General features: G+C 40.1%; 2 protein-coding genes across 10 annotated transcripts in view; one reads left to right on the forward strand and one right to left on the reverse strand.

Annotated features, from left to right (window-relative positions):
* The window catches only part of LOC108403181 (transmembrane and coiled-coil domain-containing protein 5A), a 78946-nt gene extending 74768 nt beyond the window's left edge, over positions 1 to 4178 (forward strand). For 3 of the 6 annotated variants that reach the window (XM_073230302.1, XM_073230287.1, XM_073230310.1), the window contains one exon: positions 3229 to 4172. The gene's annotated coding sequence lies outside the window, so the exon portion shown is untranslated. Of the gene's footprint in view, positions 1 to 3228 lie in introns of all 6 variants that reach the window. The other 3 variants (XR_012128619.1, XM_073230324.1, XM_073230318.1) reach the window with 3 other exon arrangements.
* LOC140848053 (transmembrane and coiled-coil domain-containing protein 5A-like) overlaps positions 1 to 12033 on the reverse strand; it is a 180328-nt gene that overhangs the window by 97371 nt on the left and 70924 nt on the right. The gene's annotated exons all lie outside the window — the stretch shown is intronic.

Here is a 12033-nt window from a genome sequence, read left to right on the forward strand (position 1 = left end):
CAATTCAAGATTTGGTTACATGACCTGGAGATTAGGGGAAAATGTCAGGCTTGAGATATAGATTTAAAGGAATTCAGTATACAGACAGTATTTAAAACCAAGACAGATGAGATCACCAAGGAGATGAGTACAGATAGAGAAGAAGTCCAAGCACTAAGTCTTGAGGCACTCCAATGTTTGGAGGTCATGGAGGTGAGGAAGAAGCACTGAAGGAGATTAAGAGGAGCAGGCAATAAGGTAGTAATCAAACTGGGGAGCCAAGGGAATAAAGTATTACAAATAGGGAGTGATCAATGTTCCAAACGTTAGTGATTGGTCAATTGGAATTGACTAGTCTGGCAACATGGGGGTCACTGTCGACCTTGAAAAGGAATTTTGACCGTGTCCTATATCCAGATTATAAAATCAGTATTATAGCTTGTTAGTTTGTTTACATTTCTTTATATAGCACTTAGGTGGTATACTAGTTCCTCTTAGGCAGAGGAAGCATGATGTCTCATTCACTCTGGGTCCTGACGTAGAGTAAGGAGCTCAATGAATATATGTGGAATGAACACGCAAATGCATGAAAAAGAGCAATTTCAGTATTGGCCTAGGATGTCCACTGTAAGTCTGCACTGCCTCAGAATTACTGGATCAGAAAGAGATCTGCCACCAGATGGGACTGGACTTGAATCACAGGATACAGATGACTATCCTATTCTTAATGACACTGTCATTCTGTCTCATTTTTTGCATAGCATTGTCATCATCATCATCATCCAATAAACACATTCTGTTCATCCTTCCCTCATAGTCCATCTTAGAGTGGTCATTCAACTTTAATTTACCAACTTCTCATATACCTCATTATTATAAACTCCGTAATACAATATGCATATTGCTGTAGTATTGATCGTCTTTATGTTCAGAATTTCAAGGGCCTTTGGTGGCATCTTCCTGCTATATATTGTACTTAATATCATTTCTTTGGCTTTGAAGAATGCCTGTAATTTAATAATTCAAGTGAAGATGTTTATCGAGTGGGGTTGTGTGCCAGATAGACAATTCTCTTTGGAGATACAATGGTGAGCAAGTTAGACATGATCATGGCCCTGAAGGAGCCTGCAGTCTAATGGAGTTATGTGGCAGAGACATCAAACAATCAATTACAACAAAGGGTGATAAGTGGCATGAGAAGGGAAGTGCTGTCCGTTTCATACATATCTTCTATCCTTGGTCTTCCTTTATATACTTTATGTGTGTTCCTGGGTGATTGCATTCACCCTCTTGGACTCAACGAATGACTCCCAAATCCAGAGCTCCAGCTCAGATCTTTCTAAATATGTCCAACCAATGTTTATTGGGTCTTTCCACTTGGGAGTCTCAGAATCACCTTCAAACTCAACATATCAAAAACAGAATCAAGCACCTCCGTTAACCCTCCTATGCATACATACCAACACCTTAGCTGTTTTTCTCTTTCTGAGCCACCGTAATCTACAGTGCCATTGAGTCAACTGCCCACTTAGACACCAGAGCATTCACCTTGGCTTCCGGTTCTACCTCGTCCCACTTTAGCAATCTGTTACTAGTTCTATTCATTCTTTCTTCTAAATATCTCTTGCCTCTCCTCAGTTGTCTCCATTTCTATGACCATTACATAACATCTGTGAACATTTGCTGGACCTTTGTTATGTACCAGGTTCTCTACTAAGTGCTTTCAATGTGTTTCCTTATTTATTCCTCATACCACTGGGTAAGCTTCAGTGAACTCGAGCTATTCTCACTTTTACAGACAGGAAAATGAGGTGTACATAGGTTAAGCACTTTGCAGGGATCACCTAGGTGGTAGGTGAAGGAGCCTTGTAGCATAAACCAGTGTCACGAACCACTAAACCCTTAGTTTAAGCAACTTCACCATCTCTGACTCCGGATTTCTATGACAGCCTCCAACCATGACTTTTTCAAAGCTTCACCACAGACATGAGTGAAATGATATTTCCACTTGAAGTCATTTAACTTATCTACCTGTCACCCTTAGGATAAATACCAAAGCCCCTAATAGAGCTTTTGCCCTTGTTTTTCGTGATCTGGCCTCTGAGTATGTCTTAGGCTTTCCCGTCCCCCTTCCCCCATTCCCCGTCCAGCCCACGGCTCTAAAGCACTTTCTGCAGTTCCGCAGACATGCTTCCTCTCACCCCCGGGTCTCATGTCTCCTCTGTCTGGGAAATCTTACTCTATGACTGATCTGCTTCTGTCACATATCCCACTTCTTAGCAAGAAAGGTCCAGAAGGAAGTATTATTTTACCTATTCTGCTTTTTATTTGTTCCTGTTAAAAATCAGTAGGATGGAAAAAAAATCAATAGGACGTATTGACACAAATGATGGGACTAAACATGAGAACCTCCTCCTTTTTAGTGACTCTGTCCTGATGACAGTCACAATTATGTGACAAAGGACATGTGCAGATCTGTGGAGTGCACTGTGTTGAGGGGAGTGGACAGGGGGCTTGAGTGCTTATTGCTGAATATTCCTGAAGCCTCCTGCCCCCGACTCTCCCCAGATTTAGAGGAAGGAGATGCCTTGAAGCCTGGGGTCGGTGTATCAAGCTTGCATGATTAGTACCATATTTCCCTTTCTGAGCTATTTAGGATCAAAAAGAAAAAAATGTTAGAAAAAAATCGATGTCAAGTATAAGACTGGAAACAAAGCATAGTTGGAACAAATTAGAACCAAATTTCCATCATCAGGGTTCAATAATCAAAGAAAACAACTTTTCTCCTCTTGGGAACTATATTTTCCTCAAGTTTTGGGAATACTAAGGGGAATGCTCAGACCATTTGGCCCATGCAAGACTACGACAAGGTCCTGCTACACCTCTGATGGCCCTGCAGCCACTTACCTGCCTTCAAACTACACCTCATCTCATTTCTTCATGGGGCACCATGTCTTTAGGGGCAGAAGGTGATAGCAGCATTTCCTGGGGATCTTGCAAAGACACCAAACCTCCCCTGGTAAATTTGCAGCAAACCTCTCATTCCTTAGGGTGAAAGGGGGCAGCATCAAGGATCTTTTAAGGAATGGAGGCCGTTTGCAAAACTTCACCACATAGACTGTTTAGAATAGTGATTCTTCTTTTCCAGCTTTCTTATGTTCTCTTGGTTTTCATATTCTAAGTGTACCTACTTGCATACTATTGTATATCTGAATACTCTTCTAAAACGTTTTTCATTTCTTCTGACAGGAATGAAGACCTGGTTTCTGAGTTGGAGCATCTCAGAGGAAAGGCGCTGACACAATATTAAGTGGTCTTAGGGGCCTTCTCTGATTGTCCCTTTTGATGCCCAGCAAAGCCACTCTCTGTCTTTCACATCATCTCGTCATTTTTTTAAATTTGTATTAAGGAATAATATGCTGAGGTATAATGAGATATTACTATTTCTCTCTCTTCCAATTAGAATGTACATTCATGAAGGTGGGGACCTAGAATAATGCTTGGCTCATAATAGTTGCTCAATAAGTATCTGTTGAAGAATGGGGTGGAGGCTTATTCAGACTGAGAAGCACAGAAGCGGGTGGCAGGCAGGGATAGGAGTCCCAGCACCACAGTAGTAGATTCAAATGCTTCTGGAACGATTGATGACTGGGTCACCTCTTCCCCTAGTCCCATTAAGCACCCAACCCAGGTCAGTGAGCTGGCCAATCAGCATCCTTCTCTCACAGGGCATCAAAAGCTGTTCAGAGGACCTGAAAGCACTCAGTCTGTTTCAGCTGTGGATGCAGAAGTCTGGATGGATAAAAGCTGCTATCAAGTTTTTTATGTAAGATGTTAATTGTTAAATCTGCCTTTGTCTTCCCCCTCCTTCACTTTTCTAAGGCTTCTGGAAAGGAAAGAAAATTTTAAGTACATGCAGATGGGATGAAGAGGACAGGCAAAGATTTAGGTCTTTTGGAAGTGAAGTCGATTTTTTAAGTGTTAAATAAATGAGTGAGATTCCCAGTTTAAAAGCATGGAGTTCAAGGACAATTAAGCAAATAAAAGTCTCACTTTTGAACTCAGAACGTGACAGCTGATTGATTTAATGGATTTTCAGCTCAACCAAACTGCCTTTTAGGAAACAGCTAATGCTGTCTTTCTCATGACAACTGTTCTTGTTTTTTTTCCACCTCAGGTCATCCATAAGCCCCCGAGTTTCTTTATATTTCAGCCTGAATGTAGATCATTCTCAAATTTCTTTCTGTATCCAACCTCCTATTCAGAATTTCTTCCATAAGCATGGTTTGAGCTGAACCACTGATTTTTACTTGTAATATCTCATTAAGCTAAGCAACTTCCCTACCTCTTCAAAGTCTGCTTTCTAGTAGTGGGAATACTGGACGGCGCCAGGTCACCACAGAGGCCAAGGGTGCAGAAGGAGCTCCAGGCAGCTCCTGCCTGCTCACAGCGTGGGCCGCAGCGGCCCTGCCCGGCACTGCATGAGGACTGAAGGGCGGCTGCTGCCTAAGCAGGTGTGTTTGAGTGTCTGAATGAGGCTGTTCTGTGCGAACTTCAGAATAGCCTTTGTACCAAAGTTTTAAACCAGTTGCCCGGATGCCTTCCCCAGCAATGTTGTATTCTCACTAGGAGGTGGTGAGCTCCCGGGAGCCACTGAGGAACACAGAAGGAAACCTGGGGAAGTTGAGGCGCAACCCTTGAGTTCTGGTACACTAGGAAGCTGTGATGGCGTCATGGGCCAGGAAAAAGGACAGCTGTGTGTGTCTAGCTGTTGTTTTGGATTTGGAGAAAGCTCCATGGTAGACATCTTGTATGCACTTTCTGAAAAAGAGAACATTTCCCCACAGCATTTTGTTTACATATTTACAATACTGCTGGAAATGTTCATAGTCATAGTCTTGGGGAGATTGAAGAATATGTTAAAATTCTGTAGCTTGCCAATCTAATAAGGGCTAAGGGAAGAAAAGAGGTTATTTCTGAATGCTTGTAACTCTTGCATTCCATATTTCACATATGGATGTTAACCATATTGTGGTTAGGCAAACCATATTTGATTTTTATTAATGCTTTACGTTTCTTCCCCTTGAGGAAATATAACTCTTGTACCTCAAAGATTAACGTATCCTCACAATGTTCTGGAGATGGACAAGCAATATTCACCCAGCTCCCCTCCCACTACCCACTTTACTCCCGTCTCCTCAAGCAAATAGAGCTTTCAGTGCATATTATCATCAACAAGAAAAGTGGGAGCCTGGGAATTTTTGGAGAGACAAACCTGGGACTAGAGCTGGAGAAATGACATCATGTTCCTAGTGCCTCCAGATGACAACAGTGCAATCTTAGAAAAAGTTAACATCTTAGGGCCACAATTTCCTCACCTACAAAATTGAATAGGCCAGGTAATTTGTATGGTCTCTTCAAGCTCAAATTCTCAGGTTCGTGTACAGAAGGCAGCAGAGAGCCACACAGAATGCAGTAGACTCTTTTTTTTTCTCAGAGAGATAATATGCACACTGCGACTCATAATAAAGAATATTCACCAGGTAGACAATTTGTCTCTACCGTGACCATAGCTTCCACAGGGAAAGGGAGAAAAAGAGGAGAGAGACTAAACAAGAAAAAGAGTTTGCAATTAAAAATAAAATAGATAAGGGAAGTTTATGCTGAATTAAAAACTTACATGCATCAAAAGCAGCACTTGGTGTATGCAGAGGAGGTGAACAGGCGCAAGAGGATAAATGACTTTTAAAAAGGAGACACTATTTACATAAACCCCAACGCAATCTACACAGTATTTTATTTAAAGCATTCCATAATCCAGATCTTAGCAAATGAGAATTACTGGATGGACAAGTTTATTCTGCTATCTTTAAACCTTTGAAATTTTGTAACTCATTTTTAATGGGAAAATTTCTAAAATGCACATTTCCTTGTTTTATGAGACAGAGTAGACTCCACAGAATATGTAATCTCAATATAACTAATTCTTGGGAGTATGAGTATCGTTCATCATTCAGTTTGGGCTCTGCTTGCTCACCGTGCTCATTTTGTAGCTACTGACTGAGATGCAGACATAAACTGTAGTAGATTGTGGGCTGAGGAAGTGTAGACACACTTGTGGTCCCAAAATACATTTTTTGGTTATTACTGCTTTGGAAACGCCCTGGTATCAGTTGGCATCATACTCATTTGCCCTCTTATCATAAAGGTGGCCTGAGGCTATGACAGCTAAGTGAATTCCTGAGGGGTTTAGCCTAGCTGCCTCTCAGGACATGACTCACCTAGGCAAGGCCATCTGTCTAATGAACGCTGTCGGGCCCTATCACTGGCAAGCACGTTAGTACACTATCACCTCCTGGACCGCAGCTCCTTGTCAGCCCAGGCCACCCCTTCTCTCTGTGTTACTGGTCGTGCCTCTCTGCAGTCCCTTCTGCCAGGGCGTTTGCTCTGAGGTACAATACTGCGCTAACATAACGGACAAGCAAGGGCCTCTTTTCCTCTGGCCAGCCAATCAACTGATCGCATTGAGTTAATGTCATCTTCAGCGACTGGATTTAAAAATTGGGTTTAATGAGAGTTGGATGTTCAACAGTGGGTGATTTTCACTTAAGAGACAATTTAATGATTAATGAAACACACCAATATATCAGCCATTACTACAGTTATCCAAATACACTGAATTTTTTGGCCATGACACACATCCCCTGACCTCCTGTAAATACACCAAGTGTTTCTCTATTCCACGAGTTCCTATTCCTTGAACAGGCAAGGCCCGGAAGGCATGACAATGGTGGACAGAAGGAAAGCAGGGATATTCTACTCCTTATAGTGCAGCCTGACATCCAGAGAAGGTGTTAGTTTATTAAAGAAAAAATAACAAGCTTGAAGCCACACAACTGGTAACAAATAGATTTTGGATTATTTTGATAACATTTTAGGTATATATTTGCCAAAAAAAGGCTATGACTTAAAACCAAGAGAAACATCATAATTATGATAACAAGTTCAAGACAGTTATCTATCAGAGTTCATAATGTCTTCCCTTGCTTCCTGTCATTTACCACAGTCAGGGAAATATTTCATGTTGTTGCATGCATGCATGATATTGGAATTTTCTCAAATTTACTATGTGTTTGAAGCTTTCTACCAGTTTTTATATTTTATGTGCACATTGCCTATCTGTGACAAATTCAAAATTTACTGTCTTGCCACTTCCTTTTTCCCAGTTCTGACTGATACATTTACTTTGTGCACAGTGCTACATCAAAATCTATTCACACATATTTTATACTATGACTGGCTTTTCAGGCACAGCATTCTCTGTACAGAAAAACTCAAATTTGCATTTATAGTATGACAAAGAAGGGGTCAGATTTTATTGATCAGTAAATCTGTTGCTTTTATATTTACTGATGTCAATATATTTTTCTTTACTCCTATGGTTTTCACCTATTGCCAAGATTTGTTGGAATACTGCTGCATCTATAGATTATGATTTTTCTTTTGGTTCTAATAAATGGTATATGGCATTTCTGTGAGGAAAATATTTCTCCCACAAGAGCAGAACAAAATCACTTGCTGTACCTAAGCATGATAAACAAAGTACTTAATTTCCTCCAAAGTTCTTTGTGAAGTCTAGAGGTATCTTCTAGTTAGGTGTATCTTCTAAGTGCCAGTTCAGCTTGTACAGAGACGAATGCCTCTACGTTTGCTGAACATTAATTTAGCATGTTAGGGCTGATCACCCATGAGACACATCCCTACTTCACCAGCCGTGTAGTTCCGATCTCCTTCTGGCACATCTTAAGAACTGATACTTGTCATACACATGTGTGGGGTTTCCCAAACCCACACAGTGCTCCTCCTCATATTTTATTATCAGAGTTCCCACCACTGTTTTCCCCCAACCAGATATCTCGTTACAGGATGATTACTGCTGTAACTTTATAGCAGTTCAAGTAAACCCATGTGTGAAATATCATCTAACAAAGTAAAGAGGATCCTTTATACAGGAAATTTTTGTCCCAGTGTCACTGGAGCTCTTAAGCAGCTAAAATGGGTGATGATGGCTTTCATTTAGGGTTTAAAAAAAAACAAACTCCCAGTTTAAATTCACTTTCATTGATAAAATTTCTGTGTTTCTTTAAAACCATTTTTATTTCTGGTTCAAATTCAGGCACACTCAGAAAGGAAAAAAGTGGTTTGCTTTGATGATGTTAGTATAACAGTGCACAAATATCCTGTTTATTTATGACATGAAATTTAAAACACCATCTAATTCTGAAAGAGATTTGAGGTGGTCCATGGAGGTACTAACTTTGCTCTCATCTAAGCACCTTAAAATGTGATTTATGCTGGTTGTTTTCTCCCATACATCTGCCACTTCTTGACATCTGGTGGTTAATGTCTGCGAGTGAAACACAACTTCTACATAAAGTATAAAACATCCTCTCATCTGTGAGTTCTTGGCAAGCACTGAAAAAACTGCAAGATGAAACAAGCTGAAATTGTACACTAGGCACAGAAACTATACACTAGGCTATTTTAAAGACGAACGCAGATTGAAAGATAAAATCACTTTTCAAAAGGCATTTCTGGGGGGCGGAGCCAGGATGGCGGCATGAGTAGAGCAGTGGAAATCTCCTCCCAAAAACACATAGATCTATGAAAATATAACAAAGAAAACTCTTCCTAAAATAGAGACCAGAGGACACAGGACAACATCCAGACCACATCCACACCTGCAAGAACCCAGCGCCTTGCGAAGGGGGAGAGGAAGGCCACCAACCAACAAGAAGGAAAGCTCTTCCAGCTGTCACTTGGACCAGCTCTGCAAACTATCTCTATCACCATGAAAAGGCAAAACTACAGGCAGAAAAAGATCACAGAGACAACACCTGAGAAGGAGACAGACCTAACCAGTCCCCCTGAAAAGGAATTCAAAATAAAAATCATGAACATGCTGACAGAGATGCAGAGAAAAATGCAAGAGCAATGGGATGAGATGCAGAGAAAAATGCAAGAGCAATGGGATGAAGTCCGGAAGGAGATCCCAGATGCAAGGAAGGAGATCCCAGAAGTGAAACAATCCCTGGAAAGATTTATAAGCAGAATGGATAAGATGCAAGAGACCATTGAAGGAATAGAAGCCAGAGAACAGGAACGTGTAGAAGCTGACATAGAGAGAGAGAAGAGGATCTCCAGGAATGAAACAACACTAAGAGAACTATGTGACCAATCCAAAAGGAATAATATTCGTATTATAGGGGTACCAGAAGAAGTAGAAAGAGGAAAAGGGATAGAAAGTCTCTTTGAAGAAATAATTGCTGAAAACTTCCCCAAACTGGGGGAGGAAATAATCAAACAGACCATGGAATTACACAGAACCCCTAACAGAAAGGATACAAGCAGGACAACACCAAGACACATAGTAATTAAAATGGCAAGGATCAAGGACAAGGAAAGAGTTTTAAAGGCAGCTAGAGAGAAACAGGTCACCTATAAAGGAAAACCCATCAGGCTAACATCAGACTTCTCAACAGAAACCCTACAGGCCAGAAGAGAATGGCATGATATATTTATTGCAATGAAACAGAAGGGCCTTGAACCAAGGATACTGTAACCAGCACGACTATCACTTAAATATAATGGCAGGATTAAACAATTCCAGACAAGCAAAAGCTGAGGGAATTTGCTTCCCACAAACCACCTCTACAGGGCATCCTACAGGGACTGCTCTAGATGGGAGCACTCCTAAAAAGAGCACAGAACAAAACACACAACATATGAAGAATGGAGGAGGAGGAATAAGAAGGGAGAGAAGAAAAGAATCTCCAGACAGTGTATATAACAGCTCAATAAGCGAGCTAAGTTAGGCAGTAAGATACTAAAGAAGCTAACCTTGAACCTTTGGTAACCACGAATCTAAAGACTGCAATGGCAATAAGTACATATCTCTCAATAGTCACCCTAAATGTAAATGGACTTAATGCACCAATCAAAAGACACAGAGTAATAGAATGGATAAAAAAGCAAGACCCATCTATATGCTGCTTACAAGAAACTCACCTTAAACCCAAAGACAAGCACAGACTAAAAGTCAAGGGATGGAAAAACATATTTCAGGCAAACAACAGTGAGAAGAAAGCAGGGGTTGCAGTACTAATATCAGACAAATAGACTTCAAAACAAAGAAAGTAACAAGAGATAAAGAAGGACACTACATAATGATAAAGGGCTCAGTCCAACAAGAGGATATAACCATTCTAAATATATATGCACCCAACAAAGGAGCACCAGCATACGTGAAACAAATACTAACAGAACTAAAGAGGGAAATAGACTGCAATGCATTCATTTTAGGAGACTTCAACACACCACTCACCCCAAAGGATAGATCCACTAGACAGAAAGTAAGTAAGGACACACAGGCACTGAACAACACACTAGAACAGATGGACGTAATAGACATCTATAGAACACTACATCCAAAAGCAACAGGATATACATTCTTCTCAAGTGCACATGGAACATTCTCCAGAATAGACCACATACTAGCTCACAAAAAGAGCGTCAGTAAATTCCAAAATACTGAAACTCTACCAACCAATTTTTCAGACCACAAAGGTATAAAAGTAGAAATAAATTCTACAAAGAAAACAAAAAGGCTCACAAACATATGGAGGCTTAACAACATGCTACTAAATAATCAATGGATCAATGAACAAATCAAAATAGAGATCAAGGAATATATACAAACAAATGACAACAACAACACAAAGCCCCAACTTCTGTGGGACGCAGCGAAAGAAGTCTTAAGAGGAAAGTATATAGCAATGCCGGCATACTTAAAGAAGGAAGAACAATCCCAAATGAATAGTCTAACATTACAATTATCGAAACTGGAAAAAGAAGAACAAATGAGGCCTAAAGTCAGCAGAAAGAGGGACATAATAAAGATCAGAGAAGATTGAGAAGAACAAAACAATAGCAAAAATCAACGAAACCAAGAGCTGGTTCTTTGAGAAAATAAACAAAACAGATAAGCCTCAAGCCAAACTTATTAATAGAAAAAGAGAATCAACACAAATCAACATAATCAGAAATGAGAATGGAAAAATCATGACAGACTCCACAGAAATACAAAGAATTATTAAACACTACTATGAAAATCTATATGCCAACAAGCTGGAAAACCTAGAAGAAATGGACAACTTCCTAGAAAAATACAACCTCCAAAGACTGACCAAGGAAGAAACACAAAAGTTAAACAAACCAATTACGAGCAAAGAAATTGACACGGTAATCAAAAAACTACCCAAGAACAAAACCCTGGGGCAGGACGGATTTACCTCGGAATTTTATCAGACACACAGAGAAGACATAATACCCATTCTCCTTAAAGTGTTCCAAAAAATAGAAGAAGAGGGAATACTCCCAAACTCATTCTATGAAGCCAACATCACCCTAATACCAAAACCAGGCAATGACCCCACCAAAAAAGAAAATTACAGACCAATATCCCTGATGAATGTAGATGCAAAAATACTCAATAAAATATCAGCAAACAGAATTCAACAGTATATCAAAAGGATCATACACCATGACCAAGTGGGATTCATCCCAGGGATGCAAGGATGGTACAACATTCGAAAATCCATCAACATCATCCACCACATCAACAAAAAGAAAGACAAAAACCACATGATCATCTCCATAGATGCTGTAAAAGCATTTGACAAAATTCAACATCCATTCATGATAAAAACTCTCAGCAAAATGGGAATAGAGGGTAAGTACCTCAACATAATAAAGACCATATATGATAAACCCACAGCCAGCATTATACTGAACAGTGAGAAGCTGAAAGCATTTCCTCTGAGATCGGGAACCAGACAGGGATGCCCACTCTCCCCACTGTTATTTAACATAGTACTGGAGGTCCTAGCCATAGCAATCAGACAAAACAAAGAAATACAAGGAATCCAGATTGGTAAAGAAAAAGTTAAACTGTCAGTATTTGCAGATGATATGATACTGTACATAAAAAACCCT

Source organism: Manis javanica, chromosome 1, assembly GCF_040802235.1.
Source record: "Manis javanica isolate MJ-LG chromosome 1, MJ_LKY, whole genome shotgun sequence".
NCBI lineage: Eukaryota > Metazoa > Chordata > Mammalia > Pholidota > Manidae > Manis > Manis javanica.